We start from the raw sequence: 18,181 nt of genomic DNA on the forward strand, positions 1-18,181 counted from the left end.
AGATAATTTCCTATAATAACAACGGATCCTATTGGGTACTAATACCCTCACCATTAGTGACTATAGTTGTCAATTTATTTTTGGCCTCAATACAATGACACAAAAAATAATTTATCCCTTCTTTATTTTTGTCATTTGCAATAAGTGCATGTACTTGACCTGCATTTAATGTACAATGATATTAATACCAAAAAATGAAAAGTTTAATTTTAAAGAATCATTGAATTGACAAATTACCTCACTCAAATAAGTCAAGTATGTGGTCCCAATCTGTTGATACTTCAATCAGGTTCAATTGTAGTTCTCTAGGGATTTTATATGAATCAAGAGGTTGCAAAGGTCTACACGATCAATTATCAACCCATTGTCTTGATTCACATTTGTTCCATAAAAAATGTATACATGCAGAGAAAAAGTATGCAAGATGTCTAGTATAAATTGTGAAGGATTTGAGCAATACAAATCCATAAAACTCGAAGAACACTTACATGCAAGAACCTATCACAGAGAAGAAAAGACAAAGAAGAGGCAAAGGTTTTGCTCTAAAAATATGGAAAATTATATTATTAGATTGAAAGAATGAATGAAATTTATAATTGATCAATCCTAATAGAAGGAGATCGTAAGGTCTAAAAGGGAAACCCTAAGAGGTAAATGACATTTAATAATTACTATTTAATTATTAATTGGAAATGCAAGTGCATAAAAGTGATATCTTAAGAAGGGTGTAAAGGTAATTTAATAAATGAAATGAAATTAACTCTTTACTCTAACACCCCCCTTAAGATGAGCAATAATGCAGCTATAAACAATGCATTGAAAACCAAGGAAACTACAATTTGGTGAAAGAAAAATTGTGTCCTAGCAACAAGGCCTAATGAGGTACCCAATTACAACCAAATCTCTATGAAACAAAGAAATAGGGAAAACCACATGGGAAAAACCCTACTCCAAAAAGACATAGAAATAAAAAGTATAAATGATATGTCTCAAGAGACTCTCTCAAAACCATAAGTGCAATGACCCCCCCCCCCCCCCCCCCCAACCATGATAGAGGCTTGAGAATCCATAACCCTGCCCAGAATAGTAAAATTCTTGTGTCAATGAACAGATCAATGTGGCTCCAACTTGAAAGAAAAAAAGGCACTGGACAAGGAGGATGAAACCCCTGAATTTAAGGTGAAGTTGGAAGTCCTAGCTGATGCTCATAGGAAAATGCATGAGAATCCTGAAATGGAATCTCCAATGGAGGTGGGATAATAGGTGTATTGAATATGTCATATGAGAGGAGATGTGTGTCCTTTAATGTATGCTCAATAATTGCACTAGGTGGCTCGATGATTGGAGTTACAATAGTAGGCAATGTTGAAGAGTAATTATGTGAAATAGATAGAATTTGAACAAGAAGTGGAGGTGTAGAAGTCACAATATTGGTCTTGGGAACAACACATAAGTTCAAGTGACCCGACTTCACCTCATTAGTCTCTCATGAAGAAGGAGGGTGTGTCTCTGATAGTGGATTTGGTGGACCAACATGAGAGAAAGGGTATGAGAAGGAAAAATGATCAATAGTCCTTATAGCAACAAAATTGCCAGTCTCACTATCTTTGATGTGCACTGAATCTTGTGCAAACTCAACTGTTTTCCCTGTCCCACTGTATGTATCTAATAAATAGAGAGAATGTTAGAGGACAAAGATGGAACACACAGTACATCATGAAATGTACCATCATTAATGTCAATAGAACCTTTCCCACATACGGTCATAATAGTGTTGTTCCCCATCAAAATGTGTGGAGTAGGAGAGTCCTCAAAAGAAGAGAACAAATCCTAAGAAGATGTATAGTGTTAAGAACCTGAATCTAGTAACTATCTAGAATAATGTAGAGTAGTAGTTGCGCATAGTACATGACCCTTTCCTATGTCTTTACCATTTGAGTGAAATGATAACAATGATGAATATCTATGAGAAGTAGAAGGAATATTAATGTTGCTCTTCTGAAGGAGAGTTGTCAAATCTGAAACATGTTTGGCATAGCCATCTAACTTCTTCTCATAGCAATGTGACTCATCATGATTGGGCTTATTACAATAAGCACACTTCGATCTATCTGGATTTGGTTTATCCCCTTTAGGAGGAGGTGAGCTTGATTAGATGTGAGGGCTAGAATTAATCTAAGACTCTATAGGATGTGACTTATGTTTCTTATGTTTCCTTCCAGATGATGGTTGAGCTACTAATGCATAAGTCTATGAACTTGTAAGATAATCCAACTGAGATCTTAGCTTGCTCTTGAGTCAAGCGATCACAAAAAACCTCAAAGGATTGCATAGTAAATCTAGTACCCAAAGCATCTATGGTGGAATGGAAGGTAGAATAAAAAATCTGAAAGTTTCCACAAAGCTTAGAAAGAATCAGGTAAATGTACTTAGTGTCAAACTTGGTTTTCTCACAACCCTGTAATAAATATCTCTATTGTTTGAACTTCATCAAGAAGTCTTCAATGGAAGAAAAAGAATCTAGTACAAGATACGCGATATTTGCCTCAATTTGAAGTTCCCTGAACTCATTCACTATACCAAACAAGCCATCAAGCTTGGTCCACATAGCTAGAGGGGTATTACACCCATCAAGATGAAATTGTAGACTATTGGATACCTGTAAAGAAATCAAACCCATTGCCTCATCCATCTTGTTCCTATGATGTATGACCTCAAAAGGCCTCTATAAAACTAGTTGCACTATGTCTAAACAAGACCACAACCCTTTTAACCAAAGAAGTCATGTCATCAGAGACTTCCATGTGGGATAGTTATGAGGGGTCAGAAGTTCTAGACAAGAAGAGGTCTCAGCCATTGTTTTAGAAGGTGTTGGATTTTGTTTTGAAAAAGTTCTAGTTTACTAATGTAAATAACAAAAAAAAAATACAAAACACCCCCTACAATGCAAAAATTTGAACCCATACAATGCAAAAAGATGAACACTGGCTACTAGAAGGAGTGCATATACAAGAAAAGAGAAAAAAAAACTTTAGTTTGAGAATCACATGTACCTTTAAAAAGTATTGATGAAAATAATAGAGAATCTAGATAGTGCTTGAGAAGAGATTTCTAGTGCTTCTTTCAAATTGAAAAATAGAGCCAAAACAAGCAAGTTATGCCCTCCGAAAGATAGAAAGCATCATCTGACTTTGAGCATAAAAACAGATACCAAACTAGAAAAAATTCAAAAAAATACCTTCTCCATCATGGCCATCTTGGAATCAACTTTCCAATGATGTTTAGTTTGCCCAAAAATGATATTGTATGTTGTTATTTAAACCAAAGAAAAAACTTGGTGACAGGTGCATGAACATCAAATTTCAACTTGAAATATGATGACATCAGCTTTGCATATCCAAACCTACATCAGAACCTTGCTGACATGCTGATGTCAATGTCTAGTACACATGATTTTGGAAGAAAAGTTTTTTCATTGAAAAAACTTTATTAAAGTTAGTTTTTTCCTAAAAAATGAAGCGCTTATTTTTTATTTTTTTTTCATAAAAATTATCTTGGGATGCGCACTCCAAAAAGAAGAGACTCCCCATTTCTACAAAAATACCTGAAAATAGCTAGATCTAATCCAGCAAACCCTTATTCCTACTTTCTTCAAAAATTGAACAAGCTATAATAGATCTGACTCTAATACCATGAAGGATTTGAGCAATACAAATCCAAAAAACCTGAAGAACACTTGCATGCAAGAACATGTCATAAAGAAGAAAAGACAAAGAAGGGGCAAGGGTTTTTCTCAAAAAATGTGAAAAATTATATTGTCAGATTGAAAGAATGAATGAAATTTATAATTGATCAATCCTTATAGAAGGAGATCATAAAACCTAAAAGGGAAACCCTAAGAGGTAAATGACATTTAATAATTACTATTCAATTAATAAATTGACATACAAGTGCATAAAAGTGAAATCTTAAGAAGGGAGTAAAGGTAATTTAATAAAGAAAATAAAATTAACCCTTTAATCTAACAAATTGCTAATGATAATGCATTTGAACTTCTACAAGAATGCATTTCACTTGATCCTTTAAGGGTACAATGATTCTACAAGTTTTCAATGTCATCTTCACATATCAACCAAAAATATCTAGAAACCAAAGACTTACCTATGTTACCTGGTTGCATAGTATAGCTATATTGTTGTTGTATTGATTTTGTATCTTCTATCACTGCACCACCTTTGTTCTTCAATTCCTCTCTAGCTAGTGTTCTTTTCACACATGCTCCCCCACCATTGTGCTCTCCCTTACTGTGCCCTTCCTAAGTAAAGTTTCAAAAATGTTGGACACCACTTGTCACGTGCATCCTAGTCAACTCGTAGAATGTCTTGGCATTCTTGAATTGTGTCGTGCAATTGTATGGCCATATTATGTGTTGATTGTAGCTAATATCTCTTTCTCTTAAACTGTCATAGAATTTTCTAAGACAGTGTTGCACAAACTCTAATGAATGAGTTTGATCATTGCTAATGTAGAAGTGATATTCTCTTATAATCTTTCTATCCTCCTCTATGCTATCATGTGCATGAATAATTCTCTGTGCACAAAAATTGAGACTTGTATTGAGTGGTAGTACATTTGTTGTACTCCCTTTTGAGGCTTTAGTGTATAATTTTCAACAAAATCAATAATGAAGACAATTGTGCCCAAGGGAAAAGTGTCCTTAATTACATATCTTAAAATTGTTTGCCTAACCATGTATCTATATGTGTATGGCCTGTGTACTCATATTCTAGTTTCTCTTGAAACAATTTCATAAAATTGGTTACACATATGCCCTTTTTCACTAACACTCACCTCTTTAATTCTTTTCCATCTTTAACATCATATGTAACCAACTTGTACTTCCAAGAGAAACTATTTTTTGACAAATTTCATGTATGTTGTCTACATGTGGGCATGTTTGCAACTTTTGTAAACCACCACATTTATCACAAGAACCTTTCAAACACATAGCCTTATAGTAAGTGTTGTCATCATCTCGTGTGCATATTTTACTTGTAATAAACTCTCTCGATGACTTTGGAGGTTCTTTTAGACCACATTCTTGCAAAACATCATTAGTGTGCAAAGTACAACATATAGAATGATAAATATCATAATGCATGGAAAATTCAACATGGACCCTACAACAACACGTGGTTCGTGTATGATTAATCTTAACATAAAATGATTTTTTCATCTCAAAAAACCTTTGGCTGATTCTAATTTGAGGATACCTTTGAAGATAAATTTCATAAAATTGTGTTTGAGTCATATCTAAAAAGTGTTTCGGATGTGGGTCACAGTTTGTACTCCCAATTCGCCTTTTGACAACATCATTTTGGTTTGGTGAAACTCATGTGCCATCAAACCAAAAAAATTCAATTAATGTTCTTAGTGCATCAACAACAACCTTGTCCTTGTGTGGGAGTCTACCCGAGAATGACCAAAGATGATCATTACTGTTAGGATCCTCAACTTTATCTCTCCTCTCCAAGGCTTTATGCAATGTTGTTTTACTTATCTTTAATGTCTTGCTTATTTTGCTTATCATGCAAGATTTTTTCATTTCCTTTACCACTATGGTTGATGTGAGGACATGTTGACTAACATTAGCATCTTTAGTATGTGATTTTGAACCAAAGACTTGATATGCATTCAAAATATTTCTCACAATGATTCTTTCACTACTATTTTCAGATGTTCTTAACCCCAAAATTCTCATTGTCTCTCTAAATTTTAAATTTTTAATCATTTCAACAACTACTTGACATCTTCCACTTACATTTAATTTTTCAAGATAGTTATTCCATATCTTATTAACAATTCTTCTACAATGTCTTTCTAACATTTTATCATGCAATGACCTCAATATTTTTCATCAATGTTAATTATAAACTTTGGCTTTCTACAAATTATTCTAGGAAGTGTAGACAATGGTGAATTGCATATGTTAGGTGCATTGTCAACATTAGGTGAATTATGTGCATTACATGGATTAGGTGCATAAGGTGACTATGATTCATTATGAAAGCTATGTGCAAGAGGTGAGATAGGTGCATGCTCTTGAATTTCAATTGGTGTGTGCTCTTGAATTTTGATTAGTGTGTGCTCTTGAATCTCATTTGATACATTATGTGCATTAATTTCAATTGGTGTGTGCTCTTGAACTTCATTTTATACATTAGGTGCATTCATCATTTCAACATCAATTGGTGCATTCTCACCAGTCACATTGTGTGTGTTTGATGCTCTAGCTTGAGGTAATCTCCTCATACGCTCCCTTTGCTTTTGGGTAAAAGTACAAAGTTGTGTGACCTTTTAGGCTGACTTATCAGAATGACTAAATTTGAGTATTTCTATCTAAAAATCAATTTTGTTCAAAGATGTGATCTAGATAATTTCATTATAGCTAAGTTATATATGGTCTCACACTTTTCGAATTGCAAATGTCCATTATATGCATGTTTTATACTAGTTTGTATCCAATTACTACATAAATAAAATTATTTTAGAAAAATGATGTTTCAATAATTCTTACTATTTTTTATGATATTTTTTTAATAACATATAAACATCATTTTATAGAGCTCAAAGTCAAGAATATTCTCATATAGAGTTTATAGTGTTTTAATTAGATATAGTATATTGTAATAAAAATATTCTACAAGCACGTATTTTAACACTCGAAAAGATATTGATCTTGAGAAAGAAAGAAATATTAAATTATATAAAAACAAATTAAAAATATATGACATTCTAGAGGAGAGGGTCATCTTCCAGAATGTGTAATTTTTCTTCTAGTTAGAATAGATTTGTTTTGAGAAACGTGGTGGGAGATGAAAATTATCGATTTTAGGTGAGTTGAAATTTAAATCATTATAAAAGAAAAAATATAGGTGTAAAGACAAATTTTATTTTTTATTTTTCTAGATATATATATGTTATCTATAATATACTCTGAGATCAAAGGGAAATAAGTTTATTTCTGGATATAGTTTTGTGGTGGGAACTAGACCCCTAATTTTCAGCATTTTTCAGCAACTAAAAGATTATCCATAAAAATTAGGAAAAAATATCAATTCTTATTTCAAATAGTTATTAAAAATTATAATCCTAAACTTCATCCATTTCTACATATCTCATTAGTTTACTTCAATTTCAAATTCAATATAATAATACCAGTTTTATATCATTGAAGGTGAACAGTTATACTTTTGTTAGCCTTTTCCTTTACAAAAGGGTGACACTGGTTTGTGCTTTTACCCTTTTTCTTCATTGCCTCTTGTCCCTCAGTTGATATTATCTTGTTCTTTCCCATTGTTGATAACCTACAAAATAACAACAAAATTGCAACTTTTTTTATATACCAAATGAAATTGGTATACTAACATGAACATAAACCCCAAAAAATAATTCAATTCAATCATTTTCTAGAAAGGTGAAGTTACAATGATTATAAACACATGAACAAGACACCCAAAATTATGAAATTTTGATCATTTTAAAGCAAAAATATATTAAAAATGCATACATGTAGCAGAACACCCTATGACACAACAGTGAGACCTTACAACAACTTGTCATGGTTGTTTAAGGTCGTTAAGAATTTAATATTTGCATAATGTGCAAAATGTGATTGTGTTATTAATACTTAAATATAACATTCTAATTTTCCATAATTTACAAAACGTGATCACGTTATTAATGTGATTGTGTTATAAAGAGATAACTCCTTGCAACTAGTTCTCCATATCCCCATTAGGTTATGAAGAACTAGAAGCAATGATAGAGATTGAGAGTGAGAGAGAGTGAGAGATTTCCAGATTGAGCTAGGGGGTTGATAGGTTGGGGAGAGAGAAGAAGAGAGAGGTGATATGATGTAGAGAGAGTAGGGGATAGGGGATATATATATATATATATATATATATATATATAGAGAGAGAGAGAGAGAGAGAGAGAGAGAGCATATATATATGTGTGTGTGTGTGTGTGTGTGTGTGTGTGTGTGTGTGTGTGTGTGTGTGTGTATAGAGAGAGAGAGAGAGAGAGAGAACATGTAGATAGATGATATATATAAACATATTTTTATATGTATATATATCTAGAGACATTATTACACATATATTTAAAGATAAACAAAATATAAAATATGTTTGTATATATATGCAGGATCATGGTGGGCCAATCTATACCCTTAATTGGTAGTCTAAAATCAGCAAATCGGGTTGCAATTTTGAGCTAGTTATGAAAATCATATTGAAATGGTGTAAGAATAGAATCTATAGGAAATTGAATGTAGTTTCTAAACTACTAGGCCTTATCTAAAAATAATTTAATCTAATTGGTCAAAAAAATTTATTTCAACGCAATAGTACAAAAGTTTCAAGACAAAAATAAGAAGTAGGTGTATGTCTAACCACCTTAATCACAATCATTTAATAATAGAATTTTATAATAGTATAGATATAAGAAATAGACTCATGCCTAGATGTGATGCATAGTTTTGGGTACTTTTATTCAAAAAAAAATTAATTATGAATTTTCTGCTACAACATTTTCAGAAAAAAAGGCTTGTGTCTGATCACCTTAACTAATTCAAAATATTACCAATTTTAATTTTTCTTTTTTATTGTAGTAGGCAAAGCATAGAATGTAATGCATCTTTCAGATTTCAAAAAAAATTACATTTAAAAAGTTTTCACCATTTTTAATCAATATGCAAATCATCACCTTATAGATATCTTCATTTTAAATAAGTAGTAATTACTTATCAAACTTATATTTTGATAGAAAGTATATTGCTGGAAAGATGAGAACATCCTCACGAAATCCTTTTTGTTTTAACAAATCTGGTCATATTAAAAATCGTTAGTTACCTCCTCGAAGTCTGGAAGTCACCTAAATGGGGAGAAATCACATTTTTAGAGTTGACCAAAAAGGCTTGGTAATTATCAAGCCTAATTAGATACTTGATATATTAGGTATCTAATATATTAGATCTTTGATTTATCGGGTATCTGATATATTCGATGCCTGATATCTCAAATCCAAATATGTAAAGGAATCAAATTGAAAATGGAGGATGGGGATTGCAAGTTGATGGGTCCTCATTATCCCATGCATGATCCATGTGTGGTGTTTTAAGTATTACAAATGGTATTTTTGTTTGTCTTTTATAATAAATTCATACTTTACTTTATTATATTACATTCTAATATACAATAAATTATATGATACAACATATGTCCCTATGGGTCCTAGGACTCCTAGGGACATATGTTATCATAAATATGTCAAAAGGGATCATAGGTTAACCTATGGCCTCTTTTGACCCATACAATCAATTAGAATATGTCCCTAGGGGTCCTAGTCTTATATATATATATAGAAAATGATGATTTACCAATAATAACAATGTATCTTAGATTGAATTTATCTGACTGAAGCTACAACTTTAATAAAGGGAACTTGTCTGAATGTGTGTGTGTGTGTGTGTGTGTGTGTGTGTGTGTGTGTGTGTGTGTGTAGAAAATGATGATTTACCAATAATAACAATGTATCTTAGATCAAATTTATCTGACTGAAGCTACGACTTTAACAAAGGGAACTTGTTTGAATGTGGGCTTGTATAAACTTTTACCTATTCCTAATAAACCTTGGGAAGACATCAGTATGGATTTTATTCTTGGATTACCTAGAACTCAAAGAGGTAACGATTCTTATTTTTTGTAGTTTATCATTTTCCAAAGATGACACATTTCATACCATGTAAGAATACATAAGATGCAGTATACATAGAAGATCTTTTTGAATAAATTGTGAGATTATATGGGTTACCAAGGACTATTATTTTAGAAAAACATAATAATTTTACTGGTTACTCTTGGAGGACACTTTAGAAGAAGTTGAATACTGAGCTTAATTTTAGCCTTACATTTCATCCACAGTCAGATGGACAAACTAAAGTTGTGAACATAAGTTGGGTAACTTGTTAAGATGTTTTATTAGAGAAAAGCATGCCAATTGGGACTTGATTTTGGTACAAGTAGAGTTTTCATATAATAGTTTGGTGAATAAAAGTACTAAGAAGATTGCTTTTGAGATATTGAATGACATGCATCCTAAAGGTACTGCAAAGTTAAGGAACTTAAACACTGAAGTGAAGAACAATGTTGAAAGAGAGGAATTTATGGACTTCATGAAGAATTTGTAGGAGGAAATAAAAAGTAATCTAGATAACAATAATTATGGATATAAAGAGAGAGAATATAAGAAGAGAAGATATAAAACTTTTGAGGTTGAAGATGAAGTAATGGTACATCCAAAGAAAAAAAGATTTCCACTTGGTACATATAGCAAGATAAAGATGAGAAAGTTTGGGCCTTGGAAGATCTTGATGAAATGTGACAATAGAAATGCCTTTGAAGTATAATTATCTTAAGATGCGGATATTTGACCTATATTTAATATTTTAGACATTTATGAATATTTTGAATCTGATGAGGGACAATTGATAATTCTAAATATCCTAAGAACAAGACAGAGGGAATTGAACTAACCTTGGATATGAGAGTGAGAAAGAGTAGCTAAGGAAAAGACTACAATGAATACCTAGTTTAGTGGCAAAATACATCAATTGAAGACAATTCATGAATATTTCACTTGGTGTGTTGGATCTTTATGATCCATCTCACAATAGCAAGGCTTCCTGATGTTGACATCAGTCTTGATTTACCCTAGATGTTTAAATTAGGAGCACCTTGTGTTCTTGGGCAATCTTCCATCAACCAAAAACATGTCCAATTTTTCAATTCTTGCATGTTTTTCATGGGACAACATGTGTTGTTTGTGCTCTTTCTTTTTGTGTAGTTAGTTACTTGATATAGACCTATCATGGATCCTTGCCCTATGTTCTAAAAATTTAATTTCATCTTTCTAAAGAGTTACCATTTTTCTTTGCTTGGGGTGTGTTTCTCCTAGCATATCAAGTAACATGTGGTAATTGGCATTTGCGAGGTTCTTGTGGTCTCATGGCTTTCTACAACCTTTGGGACATCTTCTAAGATCATGTGTTGACCTATCTTTGTATCCGTAGATGTTATTTTTCTTATTTGTGAGGTCATTGATTTTCCCTTTGGGGCAACACCTATATTTTGTAATAATTGTATCTGTCAAGCTAAGTTTTGGTCTTTACGACTATATATTTGAGTTCTAGAATGAGAATAAGCAAGATTAGGATAGTAAGAAGAAATATAGAAGTATTTTAGATCTATAAGCTTGAGCTCCTAAGATCGCTTATTGTAATTCTATTGTTTATGGTTGCAACCAAGTAGGCATTATTCATAGTATATTTTAAGGAAATTATCTTAGCATATCTGCATCGATATCAAGATGTTTATTTGTTCTTCAATCTTTGGGTTGTGTTTCCATGTGTAACTCTAGCAGGGTGGTTGGTGGGTGCATCCTTGGTTCAATCATTCTACCCATCATCTTTTGTGTCACAAGTAAAGTTGTTTTAATAATATTATTAAATATGTGTTACTTATTATGAATAAAATAAGTTGCCTTTTTTATCAATGTAATAATAATAATAATAATTCATTTTTCTTATTATTTTTATATTTTAGGCAAGAGCTTACAACACAACGATAAATTGTGAGCCTCTTATCTAAGAGGTTTTGGGTTTGACTCTACACAAGCTTAATAAATAATAATAATTAATCATGTCACATAATAATAACGAATCTTGGCTTCGGCCTCTTAGAAATTTAAAAAATAAAATAAAATATTATATTTTTTTCACCTGTTATGAATAAAAATAAATTTATCAATAATCATTATAATATAAATTCTAAGTATAGTGTAATATTTTTTGGATCTCTTGTAATTGTGTTATTGGAAACTAAGTTTTTAAAATCTAGGCATAATAAGAAGTGAACTTATGGGATGAAAATTTGGCAATCATATTAAATTTCTATATTTTAAATTGTAAGTATTCTGGAAAGTGTTATTTTTTAATTTAAATGTGTGGAATTATTTTATATCAATGATTTGAACAACTATCTCCTTTTATTGTCATGATGGTTTATAATATATGATACAAAACATTAATGGGAAATAACTCCATATCGTTGAATCTAAAAAGAACACTTATTATGAATATGCATTGTGAAAATTTAATAATTCTATGTACATATTTAATTTGTTTAGTTTAGAATAATAAAGCATTAAAGAATTTTAGAATTTTGTTGAGTTTACAAGATTAACATCATATAAGATATGTTTTCAATATTCAAAATTTGTAACTCTAACTTTTATTATTAATAATAGTGAAAATTCATTTAAGCAATAGTTTAACCTGATAATATAATAAAATAATACATTTTCAATTTGTTGACAATAATATTAATTTTTTGGAGTAGACTGCTCACGTACAAAGTCTATTTTTAACATATTAATAAGGAAAGAGAGAAAGATACATGAAAGTAAATCAAATAAGGTGTTACCCATGTAAAAAAAAAGAGATACATAGAATAGAAAAGAGGTGAAGGAGGAAAGATATGTATCAGAAATACATATCAAAGGAGGGGAAGAAGGAAGGATATATCCCTCTTCTTTGGACACGGCCAACACCCTATAAGCGATGTTGCCCATGTCCAAAGAAGAGAGAGATACATATTAAAGGAGACGAGGGAGAAAAACAGAGCAAGAAGGAAGGAAGGAAGGGTTGGGACCGGATGGAGTGGCGATCGACTAGAGGGAATCGCAGGAGGTGGGTTTGAAAGAGAGGGTGCTGTCGGCGTCATTGTAGAGGATGTGGTAGTTCTGCTGCTGCACGTTCCCAAATATCGACGGCCCCGACGCCAGCAGCCCAGACGACCCCAGCACAGCCAGGCACAGCATCTTCTGCCCCTTCCCGTCCTCGATCTCGATGAAGTAGTTCTCCGTGGGAATCTCGTAGTCGACGCCTCCCTTGAAGTTGAATGTGAGGGAGGGAAATGTGGGGGGCTTACTGGTACTGGGCAAATGGTAGCAGAGGTCGAGACCGGTGGAAGAGCCGTCAGCGGGAGCGAGATGGAGGGTGGACTGGATGGCCTTCTTGAGAGGAGAGTAGGCGGCCTCGTCGAGAATGGTGACGGTGGTGCCGGAGTCGATGATCATGCCTCCGCTGCCGTCGGGTTTCAGATCGAAGGTGCCCGGAGGAATGTCGAGGGCGGCGCCGTCGACGGTGATGCCGGTGATGGGGATGTACCAGAAGGTTGGAATGGTGGCGCTGGTGATGAGCTGCAGCGTCTTGGCGCCGGAGAGGTCGGCGCCGTCGCCGAAGAAGAGAGGGCTGGTGTGGTAGGGGGAGTCGGTGATGGGAAGGAGGCAGTAGGAGAATTTGCTGTCGAGGGAGGATTTGGAGGCGAGCTGCGAGGTGAGGGAGAGAGGGCCGCGTCCGAGCCCCACGAGGCCTCCGCCCTGCTGGAATCCCTCGCCCTGGTTGTTGGTGCCGCACCCGAAGGCGACGTGAGGGACGCGGGTGGCGTTGCCGATGGCGAGCGTCTCGTAGGAGAGGATGCCGCTGGTGGAGGAGAAGTCGCCGTAGAGATAATAGTAGGTGCAGTCGGGAGAGCAGTATTTGAGCTGCAGAGCATTGCAGAGGTCGCTTTTGCAGGGGACTTTGGAGTAGGTGGATGATTTGGATGGATCGAAGATGGGCGAGGGCTGTTTGTAGCACTGGACGCAAGGCATGCACTGCGTCCATATCAGGTCGCTCCCCGTGTCAACTATCGCGTCGAAGCTGACGGAAGGGCTCCCCACTCCCACTCTCATCAGGAATTCGCCGTCTCCGACGTGAACGGGCGATTCCGCGTCGAGCTGCTTGCCGAGTATTGCCTTCTTCACAATTGAGTCTATCTTCTGCGATCGACTCTTGCTCCGGGCCACGGCGCCCTTCAGTCGCTCGCCGAAGCTCAACTCGGCCTCTCTGCGAGTCAGCTCCACCCGAGTCGGCCCGGCCAGATTTTCACCGGTCTTCGTCCGAGCAGCTCTGCTACACGAACATGAAACCACGCACAACATTAGTATTATGAAGGAGATGAAGGCCGGCTTCCCACGCCTTATCAATTCCATTGCAATTCACCGATCAGGTCTAAGCTCTAGTATCTACAGCAATGAAACTTTTTCAAGCTCCCCGCAATGATGTTTTGCTCTGTGACCAACTACGCCATATATATATAATATGGAAAGTCATTACTCAGAACCGTGCCTCTACATATCTCTGTCTTCAAATCGTATGAGTTGAGTACGTCATCTTGCAAAACTCGCAATCCTGTAATTCCTCTTCTTGTCATTTCCTGTTACTCGCTGTTGTTTACTCAAGGAATGAATGATTTCGTATCGGGGATGCTTTCCCATCCAATAATTACTCCTTTTCTCAATTCCTGTAACCAGCCGAAGTCGCATCCGTAGCGGTAACAATGACGTGGTAGAATTGACAAAAATGGAATCTACTTCCTTCTTTCACTAATTGCAAAACTATAGGCGCCTACTGTCGCAACGACTAGCTATGCATAAACTCGACCTAAAAAAGGCTTCTAATTCGAAGCACCTAGGTTTTATGACTAGATAATTCAATACTAAATGTGTCTACTTAAGGGGCAAAATATATATGATATGGTTTTTTTAATGTGTACTTTGGAATAATTAATTAAATATAACTATCTACATACAATTAGCTAATAAGCTATTTACTATACTTATTAAGCATTTTTACATTGATGAATTTAGTATTGTAATAAACTATAATTAGAATACATTATAAATCAAAAAATAATTACAATTTTAACAATAACAATAATATTTGAATCAATATATTTATGCGAATATATTTTAAGTTTGTAATTAGAAATAAAATTTAGTATTAATATATAATATATAATTTTAAAAAATTAATTAAAAATTACTATGAATAAAATATATAATATTTATCAATACATTTGTTCATAGAGGTGAGCTTAATTGCTTAATGTATTGAATGCATTTATAATAAGTCTAAGTCTAATATATTGACAAAATAAGACATTCATAAAAATTTATGTGATAACATAATATTATTTATAAGCGTGTAGATGTATATAATTATTTTTAAAAATTTGACAAATTGTAGTCAAAAAGATACATTATGAGAAGCATGGTAATGGATTATAGGTTCATTTTCTCAATGAAAATGCATCATTTAAAGAATCAAACAGCCACAAAAATGTAACCAAACATACATTGTGGCATCTATGAGCATTGAAATACTTGTAATAGTTTCAATAGGATAGGTAGAGCCTATAGTTCATAGATAATCAAGATAATGACAAATTTCGAAAAGGACTATACGTTAGGTGCAAATTTATAATTCTGAGTTTAAAAGGCTATATTAATTCATGTATCCAAGTTCTATAGTAAACTATGTGATATGACTTGGAATTGGGTAGAATAGGTCATAAATATAGATTGGTCAATTAGCTGGCTAATAATTATAAAACAGAAATGTATGATTAGATTTTTAAGATGTCTCCATAAGGCAAACGACTTTTATGTACCCATATGTATATGTGTTAGCACCCCTTCCAATTTTATTTATTTATTGTACATGAGAAGACCTATTTACAGGTGTGATTCTCTTTTTTAGGTTATTAGATATTGGTTTGGAAAATGCTGCCATTTTTTTTAGAAGAATGTTGATTGAACACAGTATTGAGAGATGCCATCATGAATCAATCCCGATTGTCGACGTAACGTAGCTTGAGCGTGAACCCCGTGAATGAGAACATGAGAACCTCAATCGCTTGTTTGTCATTGTGTGATTTGAAAACGACCGACAAAATAGGACGAGAACGGGAATGAATTGAAAGCAAAAGCAGGAATGAATTAGTTAGTTTAGAAAGAACGCTGTTGCGTGTTTGCGGACACCATATAGCGATGGAATCATCAAAGCTCGAAAAGCAATCGGCAGGTAGAAGTAAACCGAAACCTTAATCTCCGATCCTATATAATCTCATGCTTTCGCCATACACATGCATAAGTCAAACAAATACAGAAAAATGGGCTGGTTCAAGTATTGCTACGTATCCTGCATAATAGCCTTCTTCTTCCTAATCAGTGTTCCTGCCATATCATCATCTTATTCTTCTAGGATTGAAATGAGGCGCCGATCAGATGGAGATCACATGAGTTTGAGCGATCGACTCAAAACAGCAGTAATTCGAAGTATGAGTCGAGTGCAGAATATAGATGCAATGGTGAAAGCCGCAAACAAGACGTACGCAACCCCTCTTCGCGTGGGAGACGGAGAATATCTAATCGAAGTTGCAGTGGGAACTCCCCCGGTGAGATTCGAGGGAATTGTGGACACGGGAAGCGATCTGACGTGGACACAATGCATGCCTTGCCACGACTGCTATAAACAAGCCAACCCAATCTTCGACCCTTCCAAATCCTCCTCATTTTCAGCCGTTCCCTGCGACGGTTCCCTCTGCCAGGAACTGGGCCTCCAACAGTCGGGATGCACTCCCGATTGCAATTACGCGGTGCAATATTCCGACGGATCTTTCACCGGCGGTGGGCTTTCCCTGGAGACTCTGACAATAGGAGGTGATAACAAGGTCCCTCATTTTGCCTTTGGATGCGGACATGACAACCGCGGGGAAACATTCATTCAGGGCGGAGGCGTTGTTGGATTGGGAAGAGGCCCTCTTTCTCTCATTTCCCAGCTGGGAGCACAGGTCGAGAACAAATTCTCCTACTGTCTCTTACCCATTTCTGACCCTCCTTCCAAAACGAGTCCTCTCTATTTTGGGCCCAGCGCTTCCTTGACTGGAGCAAAGTCTGTCACTCTCGTGAAGAACCCCTTGATTCCGACGTTCTGGTATATGCAACTCGCTGGAATCACCGTGAATGGCTCCGCGGTTGATCTTGTTCCCGGGACATTTGATTTGAAAGCGGATGGCGGCGGGGGTATTTTCATCGATTCTGGATCGACCGTTACCAGCCTGACTGATGCTGCTTACAATCCTCTGAAAAAGGCCGTTGAAGCGGCCGTGGGTATGAGTCCTGTCAATGGGTCTTCTACGGGTCTGGATTTGTGCTATGACATGCCATCGGATCCGGGTCAGCTGATGTTGCCCTCGTTTGCATTCAACTTTGAAGGTGGCGTTGATTACGAGGTTGGCGCTGATAATTTGTTTATCGAAATAGACGGGCTGTTGTGTTTGGCATTCGTGGGTTCTTCCAGTAGTGTTTCAGTGTTGGGCAACATACAGCAGCAAAACATCCACATCCTCTATGACAATGCCCAAAATACACTCTCTTTCAAGCCCACGGACTGCAGTTCTCTTTAAAGCGTATAGATAAGCAGCAAATATGTGTAAATTTTAATTGACGGTTTTGTTCATAAGACCGTTTATGTCATGCGGTGTTGACAATGCAGGTTTTAAGTTAATTTCTTCTTTTTTGAAAGTTAAAATTTCGAGTCCAGAATTATTATTAAAGAAAGATTTCACTAGATTTGTTTTCGGACTTTTTCCCTTATCAATTTTAAACATAATTATGTTTTATTTTTAATATTGATTACATAAGACAATACTTGAATTCAAATTTGAGTCAACAATTACATAAAGGGAAATATAACTTTTCTTTCACTAGATTTATATAAGACTTTTGTTATTATTTTTAGAAATAATTTGTCTTATTTTTAAATTTGTAAATAAAGTATTTATTATTGATAATAATAGAGTTCGATAGTCTAGATTTACAAACTAAAAAAATGTCAACTATGTATTTCAAAATATTGAGAAGGGATATATAACTTATTTGTATGTTTAAACACATTCTATCATTCATAAAATTACTTTTGTTTTTGATGTATTAGAAAGCAGCCAAGGAAAAAGGGTGGTTGACCCTAGAATACAGGATACCTCAAGATAAAATTAATTTTGTTGTATGATATATGAGTGAGGGTTTAAAGTTGAAACCCCTTCTACTAGAATCAAGAATAAAGGGAGTATTTGTCATTGTTTCACTAGATTTATATAAGGTTTTTTTTTTTATAAAGAATTACTAAAAAAAGATAATTTTTTTTAAAATATTTAAATTCGTCTTTGTTCTA

General features: G+C 34.6%; 2 pseudogenes; one reads left to right on the forward strand and one right to left on the reverse strand.

The window, feature by feature from the left end:
• Positions 1-12,792: 12,792 nt before the first annotated feature.
• LOC149534656 (aspartic proteinase nepenthesin-1 pseudogene) lies at positions 12,793-13,887 on the reverse strand (annotated as a pseudogene).
• A 2,231-nt stretch (positions 13,888-16,118) lies between these two features.
• LOC149534657 (aspartic proteinase nepenthesin-1 pseudogene) lies at positions 16,119-17,414 on the forward strand (annotated as a pseudogene).
• Positions 17,415-18,181: the final 767 nt, after the last annotated feature.

The sequence above is a fragment of the Cupressus sempervirens genome, chromosome 10 (assembly GCF_028749045.1).
Source record: "Cupressus sempervirens isolate cs-2001-9-10 chromosome 10, ASM2874904v1, whole genome shotgun sequence".
In the NCBI taxonomy this organism is placed as follows: domain Eukaryota; kingdom Viridiplantae; phylum Streptophyta; class Pinopsida; order Cupressales; family Cupressaceae; genus Cupressus; species Cupressus sempervirens.